The sequence below is a fragment of the Alligator mississippiensis genome, chromosome 1, assembly GCF_030867095.1.
Source record: "Alligator mississippiensis isolate rAllMis1 chromosome 1, rAllMis1, whole genome shotgun sequence".
In the NCBI taxonomy this organism is placed as follows: domain Eukaryota; kingdom Metazoa; phylum Chordata; order Crocodylia; family Alligatoridae; genus Alligator; species Alligator mississippiensis.
Window position 1 is genome coordinate 199,581,898 of NC_081824.1, and position 6,000 is coordinate 199,587,897.

The following is a 6,000-nucleotide window of genomic DNA, read 5'->3' on the forward strand; positions in this document are numbered from 1 at the left end:
GCCACACCCCCAGGAGTGGGAGCAGGAGCAGGAGCCTGAAAATGGAGGAGGGGGTGGGAGCCTACAGACCCCAGCTGCTGCCACTGTAGGAGCAATGGGAGGAGTAGCAACTGGGCAGGCACCTGCAGCACACCAGTTGGACAGCCCTGCTTTACAGCAGTACAAGGGACCACTACTGCCAGTCCCTTCCTTCATGGGTGTGCAGGGCCTAAAGGGCAGCCAGAGCCAGAATGGAGGTTCATGTGCCTTGTCACATAGGATTTCTTGGCCTTATCCCACCTATTAATTGTAAACCATCTTTCCCTCTGCAGATATTTGGGGTTTCTATCTCCTATTTTAAAATTACATTTAACTTTGGCTAATTGTGAAAAATAGGTGAATAAGCACAAATTAAAATATATTTGGTTGTCCTGTAATTTTGTGTGTGGTTGGACTCTCTGGCTGAGCCTTTTGGGATGGTGTTAATTAGTCCTAGTGATGAATATTGAGGCCTGGTACAGCATGTTCCTACTGTCAGAATGTTTAGCTTTGTTCTTCCGTCACAGAGAGCTGGAAAGACAACAAAGCATGTGACAGAGCCATGCCTTCAAACACGTCTTTTGCACCCCATGTAAAGAAAACTTTAAAGGAAACTTCCATAACATTACTAGTTATTTGTGCAGCTGAACATAGTCAATTCTTTTACAATTCTGGAAAGCAAGGGAACTGGTAGCATTGGAAAAAAATGTGGCTTTATATTGAAACTTTTTTTTTATTCAGTCTTTCCCAAAGCAATGGGTGAGATAATGGGCCATGTAATGACTATATACAGGCAGCCCATGTAACTGCTTTCAGAGCGTCATAGGCATTAGAGCTATAAAAAGACCTTTTAAGTTATCTTAGACAACCCTCGCCCTGCTAAAAAGAAATGTTCCCTGTAACATGGCCCTGATGTGCCCAAATGTTGAGCACTTACAACTTTTACTGAATTCAGAGGAAATAAGTGTTAGCACCTTGGGAAATAAAGTTCCATGGGTTCAGACAGAAGTGACAATTTTCACCTGATCTGGCACCAAAAAGCAGTTTATAGCTGTGACCAAACACGGGTGCACAGCTTCAAATAGTTTAAAAATGGCTGAGTGAGTGAAAATCTGATCCTTCATTGCATGAGGGATCAGATAAAGAAACTAAAAAATGTAGCGCCTTATGTAACTTATGTCTGCAGAGCTCTCAGCCTGTCACTGTTTTCAGAATGGGAGGGGGGAAAGGGAGTGGAGGGAGTTCAGTCTGGTAGGTTTTCCGCCCCTTGAAGGGTGGAGTGGGTGTACTGCAGCCTCCCACCCTGAGGTGGAGGGCGTCCTATTCACCCACCCCACCCTACCCTTCAACATCAGCTGAGGAGCTCCCAAAAATGAGCTCCCTCCATTGCCTTTCCCCCCTCCCATTCTGAACACAGTGAGCACTGGCAGAGAGCCCTGGCCCTTGCTGTGGGATCCTGGCTGCAGTGTCCCAGCCTGCACCTAGATTCCCCTTCGCCTGGAACCAACAATGAACCTCTGTTTGGTCTGGGGTAACGTTGTAACTCAGAGCACTTAGCAAGTGAAGACCTAGCAGGCTGAAAGAAACGCTGGTTTAGAAAAAGCTTATTAGAAAGACTCTAAAGGGGCCTAAGGAAAAGCTGGTATTAGTAAGAGATCAGCAGAGCCTAAGCCATGACCAAGGTGTACCCCCGGTGGCTGGAGGGGCACAATGGTGGTGGAAGTGCAATGGCAGCGGGAGTGCTGCAGCGGTAAGCTGGGAGCTCCCGCAGATGCCGCCAGCACTGTCGGTGGTGGGAGCGTGGCAGACGTCAACCAGGCAGTGTCAGCAGCAGCCAGCAGCGATTGCTTACCACCCACAGATGCTGCCGGCATTGTCAGCAGTAGGGGTGGTGAGCAGCAACTGCCCGCAGGCACCGCCAACAGTGTTGGCAGTGCCTTTTTGTAGGGGATGCACTGCCACACTCAGGGGGTGCATGTGCACCCCCTACGTGTTGCCAGTGGCCTAAGCATGTGTAATGGACTGGAATGATCCTTAAGAGAACTGATAACAAACCAGAAGGGTTTGAAAGGATGGGCTGGCTCTTAAAAAGCCATGGGAGGCTGTATGCCAACCCAGAAGAAGTTCAGCTGTGAAAAAGGTGCTCTCTCGTTGTGAACAAAGTTCACTTCCCTACAGTGATCTACCCACTGAAATGTCATCAAGTTATGGCAGGTGAGTCAATCAGGGAAGCTGACAGAGACAGCCACTTGGTTTATGTGGACACTATAAAAATTACAGCTGTGCCTGTGGAAAAAGGGTCAATGATGAGTGGTCACAGCATCTCTTAGATGAATATATGGATGACAACACTCACCCCACATACATCACTTACTATTTTTATCTCTGAGTACTCCCCAGTCTGTAAACCATTCCTCAACGCTACCCTGGTGAAGTAGTGAAGTGCTGGAATCCCTATTTTACATATGAGGAGCTCAGGCACATATCTAACTAACTGTCCACAATATTATAAGACTATAGCAGAAGAGGGCATTGAATTCATCTCCTGAACCCCAGGCTGGCATCATAAGTGTGATACCCTCCCTACTCTGCACCTCAAAGCCTGGTTAGTCCAATACAAAGGATAGTGCATAACCTGGTGAGGAATAGGCACCTTGTCTCTCCGGCCAGCTCAGCTCTGCTGGCAAGTGCATACATTCATGATGGCAAGAACCCACCTTTTTCTGCTGCATCCTTTATTCTCCTTTTGTTGCAGGCTCTTATTACACTTGCTGTCTCTACATGTAATCCAACACAAGGGTCAGGTAACTCTTACACACAGAAACAACTGTAGCAGGGTGCGGGGCCCAGGGCAAATCAGCCTGTGTGGGGTCTGGGTGCAGGCACCTGGAGTGGAGGGGGTGGTGAGCAGCTGGAAGCAAAGCCAGCCCGGCTCCACGGGGCCCCCCCAAAATACAGGGCCCAGGGCAGTCGCCCTGATTTCCCACCCCCCACCAGGGATGGCCCTGCTTGCATAGTTGTGTGGAAAAGCTAACTCCCCAGCTTTTTGGTGTGACTATACAGAGGAAAGTTGCCACCTAGCTACTCAAATTTTTCATTGAAGCAAACCTAACATTTTCAGCCCACTGGTTCTCAACTGGTTTTCCATGCAGTCTTTTTAAGGGTACCACACAATATTAGCACTGTTATATGTGAAAACCCCTACATATGATTCACAAAATGAAACCCAGAATTTTCAAATAGCAGCACAGACCCGCTGTGGTTTTTCTGAGTTCTTTGCAACAGATAAATTGCTTTTATTTTTTTATAGTAAAAAAAAGAACAAGTGAAAGTTAAGAGGAGGGCATTTCCCACCTCTATGAGTGAAGCCAGTAGCATTCACAAGTCACCTATATACCTTTTAGGTAACCCATTCTGGGCTGGCAGGCTGAGTTCAGCTCTTCTCATACAGTGTGACATCATACAGCTGTTTTATACTAGTCAGTGCCAAGCATCTACTCATGTGAGTTACGTTGTTTGTTGTGATTAACAATTCAAGCCTTTGCTGCAGAATTCTGTCAGTACAGCTGTGCCTGCTGGGGACAGAGAGGAGGGGGAGGTGAGAAGATCACAGCCTCTTGCCAATGTAGTACACTGGCAAAAATAGTTGTGGAAACAACTATGCCAACAGATGAAGGCTTCTGCTGGCTTAGTTTACATCATTTGGAAAAAAAACCTTCACTAGGGATCTCAGCAACATTGTTATGCTGGCATAGCTATAGTGGCAGAGGCTCTATAATGCAGGCCAGGGATGGCCAACTAGGCACACATGCCACTAGGAACATAGGCAGCTTCTGTGTTTGGCGCTCAGCAGGTTGGGGGTGGGGGAGCAGAGTGGTGTGCCTGCCAAAAAGGTGGCCATCGCTGGTGTAGACAGCCCCTAATCTGGCATTGGGCACATTTGACCAAGGTCAACAAGTTTTAGCAAGTGAGAGTGTCATCAGTAAAAAAAAAAAAAAAAAAAGGATTTTGCATTCAAAATAGATGCAGTAAAGCTAAGTAGAGAATGACTCCAAAATGTAAAATGTGGCTTGTTGCCAATGCATTTGTATCCTTCTGTTTCTACTATTGCACCATCTCTGTTACTATTGCATAAACCAGTTCTCACAGAAAGTAAGGCTGGAAGGGATCTTAGGAAGTTGGCTGGTCCAACCCCTGCTCAAGGTAGGATTATCCCTTTCATAAAAGTGTGTGTCTAGAACTTGAAATTTCATGAACAGCCTTCTCACACAATTAGCAAGTGTCTAGCCCCAACTACCTGCCACCCTGTTCCTGCTGAGATGCTCAAGGCTGGCAGTAAGGCAGAGGAGATGGTTCATGCATCTCCTGAGTGGACCTGAGAGCCACCCCCAATATTGCTCTCAGGCTTCCCCAAGACAGAGCATGATTGTAGCCCTGGAGTGTTCACTCAGGACTGCTTCTAAGCAACTTCTTTGGCTTAATTGCTAGTCTCCAGCCCACTTGCTGGAAATGAGTGGAAAAGGCTTGTTTTGTCAGCAATGGACATGGGATTAAGAGAAAAGTTTCAGTTGTACCTTTAGTCTTGCCTCTAAACTCATCCCACTGTGAAAGTTTTGTTAATAAACCCAACTAATGTACACAAATTTCTCAGAGAACTCCACATCTATTCTGAGTTTTGCATCCTCCAAGCCAATTCCCAGATGTACTCTTTTGTAGAAAGTAATTGGTTGAAAGCTAGCTTTAGAAAATATTCCAAAAGGGCCTGGGTTCCTTTGGCTATAGATCTGTTTTTAGGAGGAATGTGGGTTTTTTTGGAGCCAAATCCAGATCCACATTTTGCTTCCCACACTTTGAAGGGGCTGTAGCCAGATGAGCCCTGTGGGCAGCTGTGACACTTCCTAGTAGTTGCTTTAGTCTTGCCCTGCTCTCACTCCAACCTCTTAGGGTCTCATCTTGCTGCCTTGCTTGCCACACTTTGAAGATTGTGGCAGTGAAACTTGCGCTGCTAGTCCTGAGGATGGTTCGGGACTCAGGGGGAAAGTCCCCAAGGACCCCAAAGACTTCCAGAGAGCTTGTTCCTGGCATAAGGAATTAACCCGTCGGGAATGAGAGGCAGAGGTGGGGGAGTCACTGGAACCATGGGCAACACACTTTATTAGTTCATGCCGACTCCAGTTGGAGGGGCGCTTGGTGAACAACATCAGAAAAACGCACGCAGCTGCAGTGACAGGAGAGAAACAGAAAACTGAGAGGTTACTGACTAAGTGTGCACTTGGACATTGCCCTGGCAGAGGTGAAGGGAGGAGAGTGTCAAACTGTCTCTCTTTTAGAGGCTCGGAGGAGTCTCTTTACTTACCAGATTTCAGTACTGAGAAGAAAACGGGTCAGTGTTCAGAGAGTTGCAGACTGCTGGTGTTGAGAGTGCCTGCAGGAACAGAGAAAACAGCTGGCCATGAATGGTTGCATTTCAGGGCCAGCTATCAGGGGATCCTGAGGCCAGGTCCTCTGTTACAGACCTGGGGCTAGTTACTTGATTTAAGTGGACAAACCTTAACTGGGGGCCCCACTACTGTGAGCATTTGAGTTGCTCAGGCTCAAGGACTTGTACTATGCTACTATAGAGAACCAGTGGTAAACCCCTGTAGATGGTGTCAGGGTCAAGTTTGCAGGCCTGTTATGAATACTTACTTCCCTGTAATCAAAAAAAATCATAGTGTGTATGGACTGTACCATCAGGTTGGTACCAGGCCAGAGCAAGGGGAAGCAGAGCCCCAAGGAATATTACTGAGCTAGAGATCAACAGCTGTTTAAGCCAGCAAGCCTCCCTCTTTACTAATCTTTTAACACCAAGTCATGGCAGGTGAGATGGTGTGATTGGGCTGTTGATCATCTGATGTAAGTCACCTGCTGAGACCTAAAGGCCAGCACACACCCAGTTCCACCAGAAAAAGTAAATGGACAGCTCTGATTATACTCTATCAC